At 40.7% G+C, this 25505-nt stretch overlaps 1 non-coding gene across 1 annotated transcript; it reads right to left on the bottom strand.

The window, feature by feature from the left end:
- Positions 1-11476: 11476 nt before the first annotated feature.
- Trnas-cga (transfer RNA serine (anticodon CGA)) lies at positions 11477-11551 on the bottom strand. Its single transcript has one exon. It is a non-coding gene; the product is annotated as a tRNA-Ser (tRNA).
- Positions 11552-25505: the final 13954 nt, after the last annotated feature.

Consider the following 25505-nt stretch of genomic DNA (forward strand, 5'->3'; position numbering starts at 1 on the left):
ACATCCCGCCACTCTTGTACCTTGTCGAGGTTTAAAAAACTCTCTATCGCTGTTGGATTAACTTTCCTACATAGTTTGTAATTATATGTGACATTTGTTTGAGTGTCAAAGACTTTTAGTGTCAAAATTTGTGCATCATGGTCGGAAAGGCCATGCACCCTTTTACTAACAGAATGCCCACCCAGTAATGAAGAATGAATAAAAAAAATTGTCTATGGCTGTGCTGCCGTTCTCCTGCACCAGTATGCATCAGATCATATGAATTTTGGTGATCTTTCTTGCACCATCATATACAAAATTAATATTGAAGTAACCACTTATAACTAATTTCTGGTGCTTCCTATAAATTGAATCAAGAACCCTCTGTAGCTTGGACAGAAATGCTTCCCTAGGATGATCCCCCATCCGTGTCTCCTCCGCTTACATACTTTTGTTACCACGTCACGCGGCCGCAACGTCACCAGGTGGTATCAAAAGTCCCAGTGGGGAGTGGTCATAATGTCTTGGCTTATCAGTGTACATACTGTGACATCAATCGTCGCAGCGGGCAGTAGTTTTGCCTTATCAGTGTACATACTGTACCTTCGTATCTGAGACTACGCCGAACCTAACGTAGTCATTGCTCTGAGGGCAGCACACTGCACTTCCCCTGCGCCAACAGCGGCCGTGCTGCACTATGTAATCACGTCTGACCATCCCGTTTTACCGCGAGCACTCACAGCCCAGGTGACGAGCAAGCTTAAGCGCTCTTGTTCGCATAGCTGCATCAACAGGCTTGCTCATAGTCTACGACATGTGTTACTTGAAATCAGTTTTAATATATATTGAAAGGTTGCCAAACTGCGACCAGTCACTTTTTATGATAGTTTATTGTGTCTTTACCAGTTTGATGGTCTGCCATCTTCTAATGGAGGGAGAAGTTATGTATTTAACTGCATGTTATTTGCCTGCGTTTTCGCTGCTATGATTTTTTATTCAGTTTCCGCTCATACAGATTTTGATTCTAAGAACCAGTCAAAACGAATGGTGCGATTAGTCAATAGAATACCTTGACCTTTGAGATAGTCTTGTTAGTCTTCATCAGGGAATGATTTATATATTTCAAAAGACATTTAGCTGACTTTCAGACGTTTCCAGGGAACACCACGAGGAGGTAGTCCCCTTTATTTCCCATTAAAGCTATTTACGATATTTACAAGACTTCCAATGATTATATTAAAATGCTTTTCAATATTTACAAATTTATCAGTGATTCTTCGTCATTGTAACTTCTGTACGTAGGCGACACAAGTCAGGAAAGATTTTAAGTCTCCATTAGTTTGGAGATTCTTTAAAGCCTTTACAATTCTTTTGACAGTCTTCATTACTGACTTTTTTCTCCTTTTCCCATCAAAGTTTAAAATTAATCTGTCAAACTGGTGGCCGTGGTACTCTCTCGAAGAGCTTTCACTAACGAGTAGTTTCACATCTCTCTTGGCATATGTTCGTTATCAAGCCACTGGTCCACCAAACATTCATAAAAGCGGTGATTTTTTTCGTTTTCAGACGTACTCTCCTCAATATAAAGCCATCCATCGTCCAACATTTCCAGGAGAAGATGTGCGAGGACAGAACACATTGTTATGTGACAGCATATTTCTTCGTTTGTCTTATAAGATGGAACGAATCCGCAATACTGAACTTGTCTCCACGAACATTGATTAAAATGATGATTGCAACCATTAATCTCAGTTCCTGGAAAGATAATGTTAGCTGCTTGAACGATGGTAATTTCGAAGTCCGTGGATCAGGGATACAATGTTCCATCCAGACACGTTAGTTTTAATAGCTTTAAAACACCTTCATATGTTTCTCGCTTTTCATTTAGCAGCAAAGCGTAAACAACTGGAATAATGTTTGTTTCCTCCCAAGGGCTGTTGTAGCCGGCGACGAGTATAAACAACTGTCAAAACATTTGTAAAATCGGTGTAATATGGAAAAAAAAACATTTATCTATGTTATTATATTTCATTTCTGTATGAACAGTTATCGATTATGGGGATACTGTAAAATAGGATATAATTATTTGTCATTTTTATGTTTGTGAAATATTATGTATGAACATTTTGCAAATAACGTCTGTGGTCGGCGAGTGTGGAAACCGAAGCAGACAATGATAATTAACAATATAACAAAGATATTCATCAGCATATTAAATTGCTTATAAATAGTGGAGGTTTAGGCATTACTCTCTCTGTCTTCGTGTAGCCGTGAATGTTGTAAGAGTCTGTGACGCTCTCTCGAATGCTTAGTTAGCTTTCTTTTGTTCTCTTATCGAGAAAGACGCCATTGGATACTGATGTATAGAAAAGGCGTGTACTTTGAATTTTATGCTGATTTGAATATAGAAATTGTTAAAAATGCTTGTAATAATTTGTAGCTGCCTTGCCCAGTATTTCATTCCACATTTTTAGCCGTTTTCAGCGAATTTAGCATTTTCCGTGACTCAGTGCTGCCCCACAATCGCGAGAGCCGCTGCTGCGGCAAATTCAAATTATAATTGAATGAAAGCAGTTTTCACGCAACTAAGCGGGCAGGTAATGGTACATTAAAATTATTTCTTTCAGCTTCCAGGAGACCCCAGAGGAGAATTGTAGATTTTATTATGTTATTTTCAGATGGACATGGGTAACTGCTAGTACAATAACAGTGACGTAAATAGTTTACGTAAATCAGAGTGTTAAAACTTTACTTGTGTGATATCAAAGACTGCTGTGTTGAAATCGGGTCTGGCTAGTAATATTAAAATCAGTCTTCACTTTTAGTTTCATGCTCGCGTGTTATTCGTGGCAATTAATAGTGTTCAAATATTAAAAAATCCACTGCATCTTTTTATGTTTGGCAAACACTGCATACTGTAACTTCCGTGCGTATAAGAAGAATAATTTAAGTGCATTTCAGAAACGAAAGTAGAGAAGACATGTTTAATTTCGTAAACAGTTACAGTAATGATACAGTGTTTCATTTCTCACAAGTCAGATCAGAATTATGAGAACATAGTTTTTTAAATTAAAGATCATACGTTCACAGCAGGAAATCTTTTAGTGTTGTGCGTATACCCACATAATAGATCAGAGGGCACAAAGTTAAAATTTTCAACTACAGAAACCAGTAGCGAGAACCGCATTTTGTCTTTAGTGTTCGCAACAATAATCAACATGTAGTTTACTTTAAGTCCTATGCAACATAAACTGTATATAAAATCAAAGTGCACGGGGATACGCAACAACTTGGCGCTCAGAAGCGTGGGGCCCTTATGAGCAGTGGCCACGAAAATGTACTAACAATTTTGTGTTTTTTCTTTCAGAATAGGTAGTGTACGTATGTTTACTGATAAATGTACGTATGTATTTTGTAACGAATGCCATGAATTAATGCATGTAAAATTCTTTCACGAAAACAACACCACTGCGAGCAAACCGAACGAGTAGAACCCGATTTTACAGAGAAATTGTAACAACATTGTCCTGGGGCAGCCGAACTCAGAACCATACAAATTAAAGGTAATACTATGGTTTAGTTGTCCTGTCAATAGAGCATGAATTTCAGTGAAGTCATCTCATATCACTAGTGGTGTGTGTGTAGTTTAAGGATAGTTGTTTGTGACAGGACAGAGTTTGAGTGTAGATAGAATTTTTCATTGTGTAGGGTGTTGTGTACAAGTTCATATATTTTCTGTGCAACGAGTAAGTTGATAGACACTGTCTCCAAGTTCGTAAACCATAACTACGGTCAAACTGCGTAGGCAACACACAGGCAACATTGGTACTGAGCTACCAACCAGTGCAGTAAACGTAGAAGCGAGTGCTTTAGACAGCACAATCAATCTGTTAGAGGAAATACCCTGTGAAACTGTGGGGCGGAGGCACAGGAAGTGGTGCTACTGTCCACCAGTGCCCAAGCAGACGTAGAAAAAGAAGTCGTACAACCACCAGCAGAACAGGAACCAGATATAGGCAATCTGCCTGTTAGATATTCGATTCAGGCCATGTCAGAGCGCATGCTAAATTATCACGCAAAGTTAGCGCAACATCAGGCTGAGCGGGACCTCCAGCAAGCGGACAAGTAGTTGGAAGCCTTGTTTTGCCAGCAATCGGAAAAGGATGAAAAAATCGAAAGTTTTCTTGCACAGCAAGCTGTGCGGGACCGCCAGCAAGCTGAGAGTGACCAACAAGTAGTACAGTCCTTAGAATCCATGTAAAAGGCGATAGCAAACATGAAACAAACATGTGAGTCAGTACCTAAGGCTGTGCAGGAGTTGAATGAGCAAGTAAATAATCTACAGGTTGCGAACACTATCATTGTAGATTAAATGGGCATTTTAGCTAACCGAATCGAAAAATTAGAACTAGATTCTAAACAGCTTGTCGAACACAAACTGAACGAACAAGCAACTAAAATTGAGGCTGAGTTTCATTCTTGATTAGAATCGAAAGACAGTGAAATTGCGAAAAAGATTGATTGAAAGGTGAAAGCAGCTTTTGACGATAAGGACTCTGAATCTTTTAGCGCTGTAATAAACACCCAGGTACAGAGTGTTGTTCAGACTATCAAACAAATACTAAGTGATGATATTCCGCATTAGAAGATGAACATAGCTAAGCGGATATCAAACTTGGAAAAAGGTTTAGCTGATAGCAGCAGACGTGTAGAAAATGAAAGTGTGTCTCAAGTAACCAATGTTTTTGGTAACGCACAGACATATGCGCGATGTAATAATGAGGAATCTTCGTGCGATAATGCGAAAAGCTGCATCTCCAGGTCAGAGCAGGCATCCTATACACCAGGCGCAAATGCGTACAACCCAAAAATATTAGTCGAGGAAAGTTTAATTAAAAATAGGCAATTCCAGGCTTTGACAACCGAACGGAAGTCCGTACATCCGGTAGTGTGTATCAAAAGTTTCAGAAACATCTTGTCAAGCGCATGGAATGAAGCGCAGAAAATACAGTCTGTCATGTCCTATATTCAGGGTGGTGCAGCATTATGGGCTACTAAAGCAGCGGAAAGCTGCATGACATATGTGCAATTTGAGAAAATCTTTTTAGCAAAATATTGGTCGCCTTGCATCCAAGAGAGGCTTTGGAAAGAGGTGTATAATCCTGAACCTTATTCAGCTCGTCTTTGAAACCTAAGACGATCTTTTGAAAAATACATCAACAAGACGCGCTACTGGGACGAGCCTATATCGTCGACAGACATTATTAGGCTATTTAAATCTCATCTACCTACCCACCACATTAAGGAAAAGCTGATAAACGCTCCCGAAAATGACTTGGAACATTTCCTGTCAGTACTAGATTCGATCGACCTAATCCAGGGAGACGTGAAGTCAGCGTATGAACACGCGAGAAACAATGGTTCAGGATGCAAAAACGATAGAAATAGTAACGCATCGAACCAAAACCATGGAAACGGTGGGGACAGTGGCAAACGGCATGAACGTCCGCCGAGTAGTAGCAACAACAGAAATCAAAATGGTTGTGGTCAGCCGTCAAATAATTAAAAAAAAAATAGATTTGACGATCGATATGATTCCGGACCAGCCGGGGCTAACCGCTGGAAAAATGCGCGAGACCAATGGCACGGTACTTACAATGAAAATAACCGTAACTGGAATCATAATCTCCGACCGAACCAAGATCGGCAGAGTAATGAGAGGTATGATAACAGCAGACCATCGCAGCAAAACGCGCCTATCGTGCAGCCGTGGCAGCCTGCAAATCAAAATGTGCATATTACAGAGGTCACGGACAACAAACGTCTGAGCACCTCACACGAAAATAGTTCAACAAACTAGAATCGGCCACGATATGCTCTCCATCGATGGCCGTGGGGCAGAGTGAGAGCACCACAAATGATAGTATACGTGGGATCAACATGCTGCGTTACATTGACGGAATTAGTATGCAGCATGATCTACTGACAGAACCGCACGAATGTGCAAAGAATAATAATGAAGGCATACAAGCAAACATAGAAGCAAAAATCTATCATATTACTGTAAATATAATCATTGACACAGGTACCTCGGTCAGTGTGATGAGTGTAGAACTGTTTAAAGCACTTGGGAAGGGACGAAGTATACCGACTTTCCCAGTGAACAACTGCAAGGTGTCTGGAGCCGTAAGCGCACAGTGCCAGTTAATTAAGCACCAGGTGCAGGTAGAAATTTGTAAAGAGGGCGAAGACATAGCGGGCTCGTTCCTCTTTGTTAAGGGGTTAAGGGTCGCCTGCATACTGGGGGTAGATTTTCTCCATGAGAGGGACGCAGTGATTGACCTCCCCGCAGGAAAGCTAAGCATAATTAATAAAGGCAGAAGAGTTGAATTGTCTATGATGCGATCGAAAGACGTAATTGTGCCATGGTGTAAAAGGATAAATATCAGGTGCAGGAACCCGTGTGTACTGAACTTAGATAACAGTTCACCAACAACGGATCTTTACTATCCCAACAAGGAAATTAATGGATTTGAAGTAAATGTAGATGCATTCCAGAATAAAGTTCGGGAATCTGAAGTCCTATGCAAAAACAACAGCTAACGCAGCTGCTGTCAGAATATACAATGGTATTTTCTGAACGACCAGGAGTAATTAGGGGTTACAACTTTCATATAGAGGTGACGACCCACAAAACTTACAGCCGAGCGTCTTACCCCATCCCATGGTCGAGAAGGGAGGCAGTGACGAAAGAGATCCGAAAGATATTATAGTGGGATAGCATCGAACCCTCTCTCTCACCATAAGGTAGCAGCCCTCTTGTAGCAGCGGCGAAAGTCAATGGAAACATTCGTCTGGTATTAGACGCATGGGACATCAACAAAATTATTGTACCCGTAAGAACACGCCCCGAAAATCTAGATGAACGAAAACAAAAATTTCACGGACTGCAGTACTTAACTTCGATTGATTTACGAAGTTCATACTGGCAGATCCCACTTGCGCCATAATTCAGAAAATACACAGCAGGGCGACGTTATCAGTTCAAAGTACTTCCCTTCGGACTGAATGTAATTGCCGGAGTGTTTATTATCGCACTAGACACAGTACTAGGACCAGGCCTATTAGAAAGAATTATATGTTGATGACTTGGTAATTGCGACTGCTATCTGGGACGAGCATGTGTAATTAATGCACAGAAAGATTTAGACAGGCAAGCGTGACAGTAAATCTAGGGAAGTCGAAATTCTGGCGCAATAGAATTAAAAAATGGTTCAAATGGCTCTGAGCACTATGGGACTTAACATCTAAGGTCATCAGTCCCCTAGAACTTAGAACTACTTAAACCTAACTAACCTAAGGACAACACACACATCCATGCCCGAGGCAGGATTCGAACCTGCGATCGTAGCGGTCGCGCGGTTCCAGACTAAAGCGCCTAAACCGCTCGCTCACACCGGCCGGCAATAGAATTAAACTTCTAGGCCATATTGTCACGCCGATCGACATCAGCCCGGACATCAAAAAATTAGAAGCAATCCGAGAATTCCCTAGACCAAGAACAAAGAGGCAATTAAAGGCGTTTATTGGACTCACGTCCTTTTACAGGAGGTTTGTGCCTGAACAATTGCTAAATGATGAATCATTGTGAAATTTACTGCGGAAAAATATGCAGTGTGTCTGGACTGACAAGTGCCAGCAAGCTTTTGAAGCTATCAAAACAGCCTTGGTGAATGCAAACATTCTGCAACATCCGGAAATGTCAAAAAACTTTTGTCTCGCAACGGACACGTGTTCCTATGGCATGGGCACGTGTCTGTTCCAATGGGAGGAAGGCAGCGAGCCGGCTGCAATAAAAATTATCGGATTTGCTAGTAGAACTTTAACAAGCGGCGAGAGAGCTTATTCAGCGACAGAACTGGAAGCGCTCGCAGTAGTCGGGGCTGTCAATAAGTTCAATTATTATCTATACGGAAAGGAAATCAAAGTTTACAGTGATCACCAGGCATTAAGTTTTTTAATATCCTGCAAGTTATTCCATACAAGATTAAAGAGATGGATGCTAACCTCACAAGAATATCAGATAAAAATAGTGTATATAAAAGGTCAAGACAATATAGTAGTAGATGCTTTGTCACGACTGCCGGTGTGCTTACCGGAGTTAGCTGAGATGTTAGAGCAATCAGATGAGTACAAAGTACTTCTAGTGCAGGACCACATGCATAGGAAGGATTTTCTATGTCTGTGCAAGAAAATGCATGAATTACAAAGATCTGACCCTATGTGGGGAGAAATTATTAACAATATCGAAACAGGTATCAACAATAGAGGCCAACAGACTTACAAAATAGTGGATAATATTTTGTATCATGAACGCAATGCATTAGAAGACTGCTGGGTAGTATGTATACCCAGTCAGTCGGTCAGAACAATAATACGGCACATGCATTTGGCATGGGGCCATGCAGGAATTGGAAAGTATGCGGAGCTCATAGCGAGATACTGCTACTTTCCGAAAATAAAACGTCAAGTACAAGCAATAGTTGGGATTTAGTTATTTGCCAGAAAACAAAACACAATAACAGATCCAGAAAATTTTAACTCCATCCTATAGTCCCGCAACGGCCTCTCCAATTAGTATCCTTGGATATAGCAGGTCCATATCCCAAGGCTAGGGGTTGGATGAAGTATATACTAGCAGTATACGATATTTTTTCCAAGTACCGTATTTGAAAATTCTTCCAACGAAATCAGCTACGGCTAAGAGCATAGTCAGAAGGATTAATCGAGAGTACATACCGCAGACAGGAAAACCCGAAGCCATGATTACTGATAATGCTATCTACTTCACTGGTCATACTTGGAAGAATTACTTAAGAGAACGAGATATACAGCATATCCTTTTAGCCAGAGTCCATCCCGAAGCAAGTTTAGTGGAAAGAACTTTTAAAGAATTAAATAAGTTCATCAGAATCTACATTTCAAACCGACACTCAAAATGAGTCGAGTTGATGCCGAAATTCGTAGAAATACAAAATCTAACACCCCGCTCCAGTACGAGATACCCAACAACACAAGTAATAAGGGGAGATGTTAAGGCGCGGAATGAATGGCTTGAGCCTCTTCCGAAACTACCCACCAAAGTGGAGACAGAAGAGGAGAAAGTAAGAAAGGTATGGGACAACCTAAACAGCTGTGCCGCCAAGAGGAAACAAAAATACAATCGGGGTGTGAGCAACACACAGAAATACAATATAGGAGACTTGGTACTAATTCGTAACCACCTGTAATGTCAGCCACGCTGAAACAAAACAGTAAGTGGCAATTAATATATTCAGGACCATTTGTAGTGGCTAAGGTGCCACATGGATGTAGTTATCTGTTGGCACATTCTCAAACTGGAAAAATCAAAGGACTATACCCACGCAAAGACGTGAAACTATTTGTACAATAATTTGTAAAAAGTAGATGTAAAAAATAAATACTTGTGTCTTATAATATAAGTGTGTTTAGTTTTAAGTATGAATTTGTGTAAACTCAGTTTTAAAAAATCAAGACAGTTAAAGAATATTTATGGTGTGAGCGAAGACTCACTAGAAAGTGTAGTAATGTGCAAGATGAATACTTGCTTACAGACAGATTAGTGTCCATAAAAATATTTCATGCTCTTCAAGCAGTGAACAATTTCCTGTTTAGAAAGTATTGAACAATTTCTTGAGTCGTTTTTCATTACAGCGTATATTGGTAATTGATGATTAATTTTCATATATTAATGTAATTTATTTAATTATGTTAGGTTAAAGTAAAGCCCTGAGATGGTCTCTGTTTAAATGAAAGTAACTTTAAATCATAGAATGATACCAGTGTTACCACCAGTAGCGACACTGGAATAAATTCAGCCTGAACCGAACCATTTTTATATGTCGTACACTTTGTATGTACCAATGCTTCAATTGAAGCCTGTGTGTTTTGCACACGTCTTTGAGCATTAACTGCGCGTTATGTGAATTAATTAATTCTACGCCGAAACTACTGTAGTCCCGTAGGACAGATTATTCATGCAAATTCTGTCACCAAATAAAGTATTGATTGAACAATATGCCCAAATCCAGCTGATATGCACACGATGAGATCTGTTTATTGGAGGAGTGATAACTCGGCAAGCTGCACTGAACAAACTAATGCACAAAGTCTCGCGCCTTCAAGTAATTGTAAAAAAGTCTTTGATACGTTGTAACAATGTTAAGAAAAGTGTAATGAACAGTGTAAATGTAATAGACTCATCATGAGTGAAAGTAATAGTGTAAGAAAGGGTTAACATGCATTCCAGATAGACTGTGTGTGCATACGCAATCTTGCAGACAGACGGAATATTGTGTATAGAAGGGACAGTAAGTGACTGTTGGAACTGCACCAATATATACGTCGAAGTAAATTGAAAGTTGAGTTACAAACTGTCATAACGCAGTGTTCAAATAATAATAAACTTAACGTGTGTAAGGAAGTAGTTAGTAATCAGTTTGGAGACGATAACAATAAACAGCGCTCGGCGGAAACAATCAGTGTGTGTGAACCGAAATGATTTCGCGTGTTGAAAGACGCTCTGACAGCGCATCGACCGTGAGAATGAAGTAAAAGTGTGTAGTGCGACTTGCGCGTGATAAATAAAAGTGTGTAGGGCAACTTGCGAGTGATAAACTCTTAATAGCAGTGTCACAGTGCAGTTCAGTTGTCAGGTCATGAAAACCGTTATCACGCCAACATATTCTGTGCAAACCAGCGAAACGACGGCTTACTGGACAATAAACGCTGATTAATCAAATTGCATTCTATTCCCACAGCTTATAACTTGTTTCCTTAAAGCTAGTACACTGTGGTGGAATGTTTGTTACATGTATTTCGACGGAGATCCATGCCGAGAAGCAGCAATGGGGTGCGGTGCCGCTTCCAGTTAGATGATCATGGGCGATCCGCAACACGACACAACAGCTGAACGGTCCGGCTCAGCTCGCGACAGCGCAATCGCCACCAACTGCCACACCGTCGCTGCAACTGCAGGTACGAGGCGTTGATCCCGACGGTCGCTAATACATCGTGTTCCAGCAGACGCTCCAGGACACAACATTTACCTCACCCCACCGCACGCACCGTCTAACGTCATCGTCAACATTTCGTCGAACATAAAACTTCAATGTCGATGAATTAAACATCTGATTTCTGTAATACGAACTTACGTCAAGCGACAAACACTTTAATTCCTTCAAATCATGAACTCAAACTATGAACTGTTAGACACTATATGTTAGTTGTTTTCTCCACTTCAGCAACATAAACTTGCATGAGTATATTGCCACTGTAGAGTGTCTATATTGAACAATTACGAGGCAAGGTGATAACACTACTGTTGAATTATTTAATGATTAACATTATGAGAATTAGAATTTCACTCGGCAGCGGAGTGTGCGCTGATATGAAACTTCCTGGCAGATTAAAACGGTGTGCCGGACCGAGACTCGAACTCGGGACCTTTGCCTTTCGCGGGCAAGTGCTCTACCAACTGAGCTACCCAGGCACGACTCAGGCCCTCTCCTCACAGCTTCACTTCTGCCAGTATCTCGTCTCCTACTTTCCAAACTTTACAGAAGCTCTCCTGCAAAACTTGCAGAACTAGCACTTCTGAAAGAAAGGATATTGCGGAGACATGGCTTAGCCACAGCCTGGGTGATGTTTCCAGAATGAGATTTTCACTCTGCAGTGGAGTGTGCGCTGATATGAAACTTCCTGGCAGATTAAAACTGTGTGCCGGACCGAGACTCCAACTCGGGACCTTTGCCTTTCGCGGGCAAGTGCTCTACAAGTTTTACAGAAGCTCTCCTGCGAAAGTTCGCAGGAGAGCTTCTGTAAAGTTTGAAAGGTAGGAGACGAGGTACTGGCGGAAGAAAAGCTGTGAGGACGGGGCGTGAGTCGTGCTTGGATAGCTTAGATGGTAGAGCACTTGCCCGCGAAAGGCAAAGGTCCCGTGTTCGAGTCTCTGTCCGGCACACAGTTTTAATCTGCCAGGAAGTTTCATTAATATTATGCTTTCCCCAAAACATGAACTTGAACATTACCACTGACGTGAATTTCATAAATATACATTTTTGAAAAGGACCGAATTTTAACATTTTTTACGAATAACTCTCGTGTTCTGTGCTTCGATTGTGAACACTTGACAAGTGTCGGACTTCATTCGTGAACCAAGAGAACTGTGTTAAACTGCGAGGCAAGCGAGATGACCATGGCTCCGGCGCAGTTTTCCCAGGTTTCCGGAACGCACACAGTCCGGATGGGGGAGCCAAAACTGCAATGATGCTGGGACTAGGCATATGGTCAGCTCGTGAAGTGGAGGAGACACATACACTCCTCAGGAAAGCATTGGACAGTGTAAACAAACTACCGTGTGACAAAGTGAACAAAATGAGCATCATGTACAAAACATAAAGAGATATACAGTGACTGTGTTGACGTCAATGGCATCATACTGACAAACATTTGCCAATGTCAGTCATATGCTGCCTGGTGGCATAGTGACGTCTCCTGGCAAGACATTTGTAAAATCGGTGTAATATATGTGAAAAAACATTTATCTGTGTTATTATATTTCATTTCTGTATGAACAGTTAACGATTATGTGGATACTGTAAAAAAGGAAATAATTATTTTTCATTTTTATGTTTGTGTAATATTATGTATGAACATTTTGCAAATAACGTCTGTGGTCGGAGAGCGTGGAAACCGAAGCAGACAATAACAATTAAAAATATAACAAAGATATATATCAGCACATTAAATTGCTTATAAATAGTGGAGGTTTGGACATTACTCTCTCTGTCTTCTTGTAGCCGTGAATGTTGTAAGAGTCTGTGACGCTCTCTCGAACGCTTGGTTAGCTTTCTTTTGTTCTTTTATCGAGAAAGACGCCATTGGATACTGATGAATAGAAAAGGCGTGTACTTTGAATTTTATGCTGATTTGAATATAGAAATTGTTAAAAATGCTTGTAATAATTTATAGCTACCTTGTCCAGTATTTCATTCCACATTTTTAGCTGTTTTCAGCGAATTTAGAATTTTACGTGACTCAGTGCTGCGTCACGATCGCGTGAGCCGCTGCTGCGGCAAATTCAGCCTATAATCGAATGACAGCAGTTTTTCCGCAACTAAGAAAATGGTTGAAATGGCTATGAGCACTATGGGACTTAACATCTGAGGTCATCAGTCCCCTAGGACTTAGAATTACTTAAACCTAACTAACATAAGGACATCACACACATATCCATGCCCGAGGCAGGATTCGAACCTGTGACCGTAGCGGTCGCGCGGTTCCAGACTGAAATGCCTAGAACCGCTCGGCCAAACCGGCCGGCCCGCAACTAAGCGGGCAGGTAACGGTACATTAAATTTTTTTCTTTCAGCTTCCCGGAGACCCCAGAGGAGAATTGTAGATTTTATTATGTTATTTTCAGATGGACATGGGTAACTGATAGTACAATATCAGTGACATAAATAGTTTACGTAAATCAGAGTGTCAAAATTTTACTTGTGTGATATCAAGGATTGCTGTGTTGAAAACTGGTCTGGTTAATAATATTAAAATCAATTTTCATTTTAAGTTTCATGCTCTCGTGTTAGCCGTGACAATTAATAGTGTTCAAATATTAAAAAAGTCCACTGCAGCTCTTACGTTTGGCAAACACTGCATGCTGTAACTTCCGTGCGTATAACAAGAGTAATTTTCAGTGCATTTTACAGATGAAAGTAGAGAAAGACATGTTTAATTTCGTAATCAGTTACACTGATGATACAGTGTTCCGTTTCCAACAAGCCAGATCAGAATTATAAGAACACAGTCCTCCAAATTAAAGATCATACATTCACAGCAGGAAATCTTTTAGTGTTGTGCGTATCCCCACATAATAGATCAGAGGGCACAAAGTTAAAATTTTCAACTACAGAAACCAGTAGCGAGAACCGCATTTTATCTTTAGCGTTCGCAACAATAATCAACATATAGTTTACTTAAAGTCCTGTGCAACATAAACTGTATATAAACTCAAAGTGCACGGGAGTACGCATCACAACTTTTTCAGCACGAGTTTCGTAAAGTTGATTATCGTTTAGTGCTTCTTACGATTTACGTTGTTGCTAGTCCACGAGTGTGGTCCTGGAGATGTGTTTACTTGGTCCCCTTATTCCACATAGCCCATTTCCGGCGGTTTTTCTTCTCCATTTATTACTTTTTATTGTTTATTTATTTTCGTGTTCCATGGATGCTTGACGCAAGTGTATAACGTGTCAGATTATTAGAATAATAACCATATGTAAATGGTCATGAGACATACAATCTGAATCATATGTAAACAGATACATGAGGTTCAAGTGTTCAAATAACAATATACATTATAGTAGTAATGATGGTTGCACAGACAAATTATAGGTCATATATTCTCAACACTTCATTTGCACTGTTTATTATTTGTTGGACTTGTTTGTATTTCCAGTGTGTGGTGCTGCTAACTATTGCTATGTCTTTTATTGTATGTTGTGTCTGGTTTTGTATTTGTTCATTTGTTTGGTGCGTGTGCGTGTGTCTGCGTGTATGTGTATGTTGTTTATAATCTGATCACGAGCGCTATCGGAACACAAATGCAGTGTGAGCCTTTTTTTATTCCTTTATTGTCATTTCATTCCCCTGCCCCTTGGGAGCAAGGGTGGTCTGGTAGTGGCACAATTCGCCGCTCTTCAGACAAGAGTTTACATGAAATACCATAGGAGAACATTACATATATAAAACACGGGGACAAAAGATGAAATGTACACATGAGAAGGGGGAAGCGATTGGAGTTAAAACATATAAAAAAGGCGTATTTGGATGAGCCATGTTTACATAAAATCCGCATACAGTTGAAATGGCACTCAATGAAGATGTTGCACGTTAACACTGGCGGCACCAAACAGCACAATTAAAAACGGCGTTCACAGTGTAGGACGACGACACTGAACACACACTGCACTGATGTTACAAGATGAGCAACAAAACACAACAAAGTAACTACAGTAAAATTTGAAGGGCCTGCCAAGGGAGGGGAGGTCGGAGAGGAGAGGGAGAGGAAAGGGAGATGGGGGGGTGATGGAGGAGAGGGGACCAAGAGGGAGGGAAGAGATGGAGTCAGTAGCACATCAACGGGCAGGAGATGGGGAGGGAGAGTAAGGACTGGGAAAGGAGAAGTGAGGTCAGAGGAAGGAGGGAGGAAACAGCTGAGGGGGCACAGGAAGGAGAGCGGCCCCAAGGGAGGAGGGGAGGGGAAGAGGAGGATCAGAGTTGGAAGGAAGGATAAACATTGGGGCAAAGCACATCATCTGGGATGGGGAGATGGTGGAAGTTCCTTTGGGAGTGGAGGGTGTGGAGTTGTAGTTAGGGAAAGACACACTGCTAAAGGCTTGGCAGCAGGCAAGGAATGGAGAAGGATGGAGACACTCGGGTGTGTGGGGGATTGAGGAGGCGGTTTGTGTAGAGGATACAGAACTGTTGAAGCAATAGGAGTAGATGTGGGAATGGGATAAGGTCATATAGGATCCTCATGGGGGATGGGAGCCAGATACAGAAAGCGAGTCTAGCGGTTCTAGGCGCTCAGTCCGTAACCGCGCGACTGCTACGGTCGCAGGTTCGAATCCTGCCTCGGGAATGGATGTGTGTGATGTCCTTAGGTTAGTTAGGTTTAAGTAGTTCTAAGTTCTAGGGGACTGATGACCACAGATGTTAAGTCCCATAGTGCACAGAGCCATTTGAACCATTTGAACAGAAAGCGAGGTGGAGTGCATGGCGTTCATGGATTTGGAAGGCTTTATAGAAGTTAGCAGGGGCAGATATCCAGGCCACACTGGTGTAACGAAGGATGGGACAGATCAGGGATTTGTAGGTATGAAGGATGGTGGAAGGGTGCAATCCCCATGTCCAGCTGGGCAGGAGTTTCAGCAGGTGGAGTCTATTGATGGACTTAGCGTTGGATGGTGAGGAGATGGGCACTCCAGGTGAGGTAACAGTCAAGGGTGAGGCCAGGGTATTTCAAAGTGAGGGTAAAGTGGATGTTGAGATAGAAATCGTGGAGTCGAAAGGAGTGGGTGGTATATCGTATAACGATTGACTGCATTTTGGAAGGATTGATTCGAAGGAGCCACTGCTTGCACCAAGTGGTAAACTGGTTTAGGTGGGTTTGGAGGGAGCGCTGGGACCGTTGAAGGGAGGACAGAGGACAAGGAAGGTTGTGTCATCACCATATTGAAGGAGATGCACAGGTGGGGTGGTTTGGCCAAACTTACCAACAGCTGGGGAAAGTATATACAGCTAAACTCTGGGGAAATATTTGATAATCAAACATCCATGTATGTAGCAGTATGTACAACTACACCGAGTGTCTCACTACATAATATTGTCATTCAGAGGGAACGATACAATGTTAAAGCAGAACAGTTTCGTAACAGATCTTATATGCAAACACCTAGTACAACGATCAGCAAGAATTCCACATTACATCTGAAGACAGCTATAAATTCTTTTCTCAAATACTTAGTTAGAAATGCAACATAAATATTATCGACATCTTTCAAGAATATCATCAAAATTCGTAAAATATGTTTTTACCGTACTGTTTGTGCACATCAGTTCACGTCAAATAAAATAGTGCTGTTTATATTGTAGTATAACCCATATTCATGTTTGTCGTCTGAACTGTTTCACAACCAACAGCTGCTGCTCAGCTGGAGATTTTTATTATTTCGCATTTGCCCTTGGCAAAGTTGCTTACCACGAGGCGCGCGCGCGCGCGCGCTCACACACACACACACACACACACACACACAAATGTGTGTGAGAAGAAAACTGTGGTCAACTCATAAGCGGTGCACATGGTTGTTTGTGTAATGTCGACTACACTATTATTTCGTAAGTGTTTTAAGATACAACAATTTGCGACCATTGATAGTTCATAAAAGAGAAACATCGTAAGTTCGGCGATTCTGTAATGTCCAGTCTCACACACTCCGGTTACACCAGAATAAGCATCTTTGTATTGTGTTGTTCATTCCTCTACGAGATTGTACGTTCTTGGACTAATCCTACGAGCTGTGTAACAGCCATTTTGCGCTGAAGATCGGCCAGAGAAAGAGGCGAGCTGCAGTGACAGATCTTCCCAACCACGCGCCGCTGATACGGCTGGACTGCTCTCCAGACCAGTTGGGTAGTGCGGCTCTTTGGAGTCGCTGCTGTCGGGTAGCTCCAGACGCGCCATTGAAAAGCGTGCATTCAGTTAGAGTCCATGCAGAATACCGTGGCAGGGCACGCGTGAGGAGAGCGGAATGGTGAGATTGCAGGAAGGCACTGTAGGGAAAATGCCGAGCACTGGAGGGGAAGTGCCATTGTAAACTGAAGCCTACTCATCTTTTTGTAAATATTAAGCGGAGCCCCTCTACACCCAGAATGGCATGGTGACTATTCAGAAAGACCTATGTTGCCTATGCTTTGGTTAGTATTTAAAAAGAATACCAATGAAAATGCAGCGATTTATTTTCACCTGGCTTGTTAACTATTCTTAAGTTTCATGGAGCGTCATGAGTAGCGAATTTTGAGTTAAACCTACGGATTTCTCTTCTTGCCACGTTAAAATTTGCTTCTTTTGCAAAAACGCAGCTGAGTTTATGTAGTGTCAACTCACTAGCATGTTGTGCAGAAGCAAATGCGAGAGAATTCTGAAACAGTGGTTTTACTAAGTGAACCGTGACTTCCTGCGATGCTCTTGGCAGGATCGTTTCTCTGTCGAAGTTAAGGCGCTTTGCGGCCTTCGGGTTGGCTGGCGCTCTCTATTTAGCACGGCGACGGCTCGCGAGGTAGAGGAGGAGACTCGGTTGGCGGCAGTGACTGAAGGAGGACAGTGCGCGGAGCATCGCGAGTAGTCAGTCGGCGCTTGTCGTACTGCGAGGACGCACGGTGTTGACATTCCGGCGCCAGGGTCTGGTGGCGAGCGGAACTGGAGTGCGGAAGCAGTCACCGGTCAACTCCTGGACTAATTTTAAATGATGAGCCATTTTGCGTTGGAACTTTTGGATGTCGTTTCTCCATGTAGTCAAAACAACCTTCGCTGACATTAAAAGCAGGGGTGATAACATTAAGAGTGCAACGGGAACTCCACTGTTAAAAGCAGAGAAGAGAGCGGATAGGTGGAAACACTACATTGAAATCCTCTATGAGGGGGGGGGGGGGGGGGGTGGAGATTTGTCTGATGTGATAGAAGAAGAAACAGGGGATCCATTATTAGAATCAGGATTTAAAATAGCTTTGGAGGACTTAAGATCAAATAAGGCAGAAGGGATACATAACATTCCATCAAAATTTCTAAAATCATTGGGGGAAGTGGGAACAAAACGACCATTCAGATTCACGTGTAGGAAGTATGAGTCTGGCGACATACCATCTGACTTTCGGAAAAGCATCATCCACACAATTCCGAAGACGGAAAGAAGTGAGAAGTGCGAGAATTATCGCACAATCAGCTTAACAGCTCATGTATCTAAGTTGCTGACAAGAATAATATACAGAAGAAATGAAAAGAAAATTGAGCATGTGTAACAATCAGTTTGGCTTTAAGAAAGGTAAAGGCACGAGAGAGGAAATTATGACGTTGCGGTTAATAATAGAAGCAAGACTAAAGAAAAATCAAGACACTTTCGTACGATTTGTGATCTGGAAAAAGCGTTCGACAATGTAAACTGGGGCAAGATGTTCGAAATTCTGAAAAAAGGAGGGGTATGCTTTAGAGACAGACGGGTCATATACAATATGTACAAAAAGAGGGAATAATACGAGTGGACGACCAAGAACGAAGTGCTCGTAATAAAAAGGATGTACGACAAGGATGTAGCCTATCGTCCCTACTGTTCAATCTGTACATCGAGGAAGCAGTGATGGAATTAAAAGAAAGGTTCAGGAGTGGAATAAAATTCAAAGTGGAAGGATATCAAAGATACGATTCGCTGATGACATTGCTGTCCTGAGTGAAAGTGAAGAAGAATTACATGATCTGCTGAACGGAATGAACAGTCTAATGAGAACAGAGTATGGATTGAGGGTAAATCGGAGAAAGACGAAGGTTATGAGAAGTAGTAGAAATGAGAACAGCGAGAAACTTAACATCAGGATTGATGGTCACAAAGTAGATGAAGTTAAGGAATTCTGCTACCTAGACAGTAAAATGATCAATGACGGACGGAGCAAGGAGGACATCAAAAGCAGACTAGCAATGGGAAAAAGCGCATTCCTGGCCAAGAGAAGTCTTCTAATATCAAATACCGGCATTAATTTGAGGAAGAAATTTCTGAGAATGTACGTCTGGACTACAGCATTGCATGGTAGTGAAACATGGACTGTGGGAAAACCGAAACAGAAGTGAGTCGAAGCGTTTGAGATGTGGTGCTACAGACGAATGTTGAAAATTAGGTGGACTGATAACGTAGGGAACGAGGAGGTCCTGCGCAGAATCGGAGAGGAAAGGAATATGTGGAAAACACTGATACGGAGAAGGGACAGGTTGATAGGACATCTGTTAAGGCATGAGGGAATGACTTCCATGGTACTAGAGGGAGCCGTAGAGGGCAAAAACTGTAGAGGAAGACAGAGATTGGAATACATCCAGCAAATAATTGAGGACGCAGGTTGCAAGTGCTACTGTGAGATGAAAAAAAAGCCACTATGATTTTCGCTAGTCATTCCTCAAACCACTTGGACGTGGGTCTGGGATATTTGGTATTGCAAGTCCCTGTAACTGCGCTGTGCCTTGGTTCTGTTGCATTACAAGTATGGCCGATATTCGGCGATTGCTTTTTTATTATTATTGTTAATATGCTAAGAGGTCAATTTTATGAATCAAAGTTCATTCTCTGTATAAAACTTCAACTGACAATTTAAATTGGAACTGCCAACTTCCTTTTGGTTGACGTCTCTAATCTCTTCGTGCATTCGGCGCTGCCCAGTGCTTGGTTGTTGGTTTTAGTTTTTAGTTAATTGTGTATTAATACTGGGTCTCTGTGTTCTAGAAACCGTTATTGGTGTGCGCAGGCCCTCCTGTCTGTTGTTGTCATTTGAGCTCCAGAGCACGGAATTCAGACGTTCAGCCGATTTAAATGCCAAACGTCGAGAATGTGCTGATTTCTGTGTAGATGTTTCAGGCTATCATAACATCATATTGCAGAATGTTTTCCATAATAGTTAATTCACCTATTTATGAGATCTTGCTGCTTGAGGTTTTTTTTTTTGAAACCTAATAGCTTTAACAAATTTTTATTTTTCATGTTCACAATGCCTGATAATTGATTAGGAAGCTCAGATCTGCAGTTATGTTAAAATTATATTTGTGTAAAGTAATTTTTTTAAGAGCTGGGGCCATAAGGCTGTATTTCTTATAACCTTTTTTTGAATTATTCTTATTGCTTTTATACAACTGAAAAATACTAATTAATCATTGTGTTGTTACCAGTTCTCTGTTTTAATTAACGTGGTGAAAATAAATTTTTGTACCCTCAAATGGGGTCGGCATCCCACTTCCGCAGCCCATGTGCCCTACTTACCAGTCCTCTAACTTACCACTAAGCTTATTAACTGAGGAACTGAGGCAAAGTAAGATCAGTATCTTATGAAAAAGCACATCCTCAGTACAAAATATGTGTAATGTCTTTATGTATGTTGTTTCAGAACCCACACTGTTTCTCGTTTCACCAGTTGTCGATGGCTCTTAAACATTACATTCTTTCATGGAAAAATTCCGCAGTTACTGGAATAACATGGTAGATAATATAGTTTTGCGTAATAGCCGTAGGGCAAAAAACTCTACATGCTATCATTTGCCAAAATCTTATTTCGGTCTCTCAAACCGTTTATGAAGTACAAGGAACGCTGTGGATATTTCACTCTGGCTTTACCGCTGCTGCGGCGCGATGGCAAATGAGTGTGCTACGTCAGATCAGTTTTCTCGAGACTGGTGACAGAGATATCCATCCAAGTCCAAATAAAAATTCAAAAGTTAGCTAAATTTCATACACACCAACATAGTATGTAATGTGCACCAAACGAAAAATCATTATGACCGCTATTTTTCATTGTAACTTTTTCGAATTTCGCAGAGTGCCTTACTTCCACGTAAATGTCACAAGAACTATGACGATTAGCGAAATATTGCGCATATCATCACAGGTCTGATATATAAAGCTACAAATTAGGAAAATAATAAACTTGCTTAAAAGCAAAAACTCACATGGAATTGATGGCATTTCCAGCAAAATACTAAAAGCTTGTTCTCAACAGATAAGTAAGATTCTCAGCCACCTGTGTAATAGCTCTCTGGAACAGGTCATTTTCCCTGATAGACTGAAATATGCTATTGTTATACCTTTGCATAAAAAGGGGGATAGATCTGATGTCAACAATTACCGTCCAATCTCCCTTCTAACAGCTTTATCCAAAATTTTTGAGAAAGTAATGTATTCAAGAGTAGCTTCACATATCTGTAAAAATGAAGTACTAACAAAATGTCAGTTTGGTTTCCAGAAAGGTTTTTCAACAGAAAATGCCATATATGCTTTCACCAATCAAATTTTGAATGATCTGAATAACCGAACACCACCCATTGGGATTTTTTGTGATCTCTCAAAGGCTTTTGATTGTGTAAATCATGAAATTCTGCTAGACAAGCTCAAGTATTGTGGCATGAGTGGGATAGTGCACAATTGGTTTAATTCGTACCTAACTGGAAGAGTGCAGAAAGTTGAAATATTTAGTTCTCATAACATGCAAAGATCAGCACATTCCTCAAACTGGGGAACTATCAAGAATGGGGTTCCACAAGGGTCAGTCTTGGGTCCTTTGTTGTTCTTAATATATATTATTGACTTGCCATTCTATATTCATGAAGAGGCAAAGTTAGTTCTGTTTGCTGATGATACAAGTATAGTAATCACACCTGACAAACAAGAATTAACTGATGAAATTGTCAATACAGTCTTTCAGAAAATTATTGTGGTTCCTTGTAAATGGACTCTCACTGAATTTTGATAAAACACAGTACATACAGTTCCGTACTGTGAATGGTATGACGCCATTAATAAATATAGACCTTAATCAGAAGCATATAGCTAAGGTAGAATATTCCAAATTTTTAGGTGTGTCCATTGATGAGAGATTAAATTGGAAGAAACACATTGATGATCTGCTGAAACGTTTGAGTTCAGCTACTTATGCAATAAGGGTCATTGCAAATTTTGGTGATAAACATCTTAGTAAATTAGCTTACTACGCCTATTTTCACTCATTGCTTTCATATGGCATCATATTTTGGGGTAATTCATCACTGAGGAATAAAGTATTTATTGCATAAAAGCGTGTAATCAGAATAATAGCTGGAGTCCACCCAAGATCATCCTGCAGACATTTATTTAAGGATCTAGGGATATTCACAGTAGCTTCTCAGTATATATACTCTCTTATGAAATTTGTTATTAACAACCGAACCCAATTCAAAAGTAATAGCAGTGTGCATAACTACAATACTAGGAGAAAGGATGATCTTCACTATTCAAGATTAAATCTAACTTTGGCACAGAAAGGGGTGAATTATACTGGCACTAAAGTCTTTGGTCACTTACCAAATAGTATCAAAAGTCTGACAGATAACCAACAAGTATTTAAGAAGAAATTAAAAGAATTTCTGAATGACAACTCCTTCTACTCCATAGAGGAATTTTTAGATATAAATTAAGAAAAAAAAGAAAAAAACAAAAAATATTAAAAAAATAAAAAATTAAAAAATGTTGTTATATTAACTTAAGTATGTTGTTAAATTAACTTAATTATGTCATGTATTGGAAAATTTGACTCGTTCCACATCATTACGAAATATCGTATTCATGATCCATGGAACTAGTATTAATCTAATCTAATCTAATCTAAGCAAGTTAAGCAATAATGTTTTTCTTATCCAATAATTTCTGTAAAATCGTTTACGAAAAATTGCGCCGACCGGATGAAATGTGGCAGACACTGTCGGCCTCCCCTTCCGAAAAAAAAAAAAAGAGTGAACTCGATCAGCACTTTGGATCAAAACTGATCACTGCGCATCAGACACCTTAACCTGCGCGGACCACACATTCAAGGAGCGCCACTGGACAGCAGTGCAGGTTCTTCAGCGGGGCTTGTGACGCCACAGCCGCCACAGTGGAATCGCTTCCGTATTCGGTTATGCTAACGCCACTGCCTGCTAGTGATGGGATAACCGACTAGCCTTAACAACCGAGTCGATTGCCTTTTTTTTCCTACGTTCAGACGTTTTTTATTTTTTATTTATTTTATTTTATTTTATTTCTTTTTTTTCTGTGGAATGAAACTGGCCTCTGCAGCCACGTCAGCTATATGAATGTTTCTGAATCGTTCTGCGTGTACTGTGAGACAACAGACTGTATTGACATAAAAGTTTTCTATGGTGCAGCGCCATAATGTAAAAAAGTATGCTGGAGAAATCAACTTTTCGATCACGGTTACAGTGGCCTTCTTCCGGGTCAACTGGTGTATTTTAGCTGGGCTGAGTCACTTGTATTTTGTTATTACTCCTCACTGAACATGACACTACGTCACAATTTTAAAAGATCGTTGTTATGATTGGCCTAGAGAGGTGGAAGGAGCGCGAACTTTGTCGTTGTAGCTTCAATGGATTAGAAATAACAGCCAAAAAGTTGCAAAATACAGGTTTATTAAACCTCGACCATGATTTCTACGGTTTTAAAGCCGTCTTCTTCAGATGATATTCTACCTATTAACAAGATTACGATATTTTTTATTTTCTTTTTTTTCCGAAGCATACTCACGTAAACTCACATTATCCATAGTCAACGTGAGAGTCATTGACTCCATCTAGTACATGTCATCCACTTACCATTTAAAATACTTTATACAAATGTAGTAGCCGTCTACTTTTTAAAATATCACATAGCTGACGCTGGATACAACAGCATTTCGGATGCCACTTGAAAGTTTTGTATCAAACTGACATTTAAATACAAAACGTGGCATCGGAGCTTATAGAGCGAAACATGTCACGTTCAGATCTAATGACATTGCGGCGGCGCGGTTCCTTTTGTCCTTTTACCTACACCTACCTGTGAACTCGTTGCAGAAGATCCCGATAGGAAAGCCGAGCAGAAACCTACTGTACTGCATCTCGCACCAGGCTGCATATAACGGAACTGTTCTAAGAACCGGGAAAAGGTCTTTATTTTGAATGAAAGGTGTAAATACTGGGAAAACTTCGGTATATTCTGAAGCGAGAATTAAAAGTTCACTGCCAAGCCCGTGCCAATCCTAACACAGTCTGCACAAACCCTTTCATTCACGTTGACAAGTTTATGGTAACGTATTTCCCGAAATCTGGACAGCTACTAAGCACGGATTGTGCTTAAATGAAAATGCTAGCCATACTCTGAAGTTTATCGGTATCTAATGCACTCAAGTTTTCAGTCACCGATCTGCTGAATATGCCACGCGGAATTACTGTCTTTTCTCATACAGAAAATTACTTAAAAAGTCCGAACATTCAAAAAAAAAAGAAAAAAAGCACGCCGGAATAAACACCCCTTCACTTTAAAGCGCTTCTGAGGCTTGTAGCACAATTAAAACCCGCAAATAATAATTTCTTTGGGAGCTCATGCTACACACGAACGTACCACTGAAAGGCTGGGCTCCGATTACTCTGACTGCTGTACACTTTCTATATCTCCAACAGAAAAGACGCGCTAAGAACACTCCGTTCTGATTGGTCAGTTTTCTTTAAGGCCAACAGAAAAACATTAATCTCCCGCGTTTGTCCGCGCTTCTCATGACTAACCAATCAACAAATAACACACTTTCGCACTCTACTTTTCCCTGAAATAAATATTTAACATTCTGATATTTTGTTTATACTTTACGTTATAAACTACTTTCATTTGCACTCGAATTAGCTTTCCTTTTACCATAAACATACTTAACATATTATGATACAAAATTCCCCGTCGTCTGCATTCACATTGCCTTAAAAATTTCTCACGCTAGTTCGTACAGCGTTTATCAGTAGAACAATGATCCACATTTTTACTTTAGACGCCCGAATCTCGTGGTCGTGCGGTAGCGTTCTCGCCTCCCACGCCCGGGTTCCCGGGTTCGATTCCCGGCGGGGTCAGGGATTTTCTCTGCCTCGTGATGGCTGGGTGTTGTGTGCTGTCCTTAGGTTAGTTAGGTTTAAGTAGTTCTAAGTTCTAGGGGACTTATGACCACAGCCGTTGAGTCCCATAGTGCTCAGAGCCATTTGAACCATTTTTACTTTAGACCACATTCACGCATCTTTCACACTACTAAAAGCATACGCAAAACTATACAAACATAAATAAATAAAAAATCCTTCAAGAAATAAACAGAAC

This window comes from Schistocerca nitens, chromosome 1 (genome assembly GCF_023898315.1).
Source record: "Schistocerca nitens isolate TAMUIC-IGC-003100 chromosome 1, iqSchNite1.1, whole genome shotgun sequence".
Lineage (NCBI taxonomy): Eukaryota > Metazoa > Arthropoda > Insecta > Orthoptera > Acrididae > Schistocerca > Schistocerca nitens.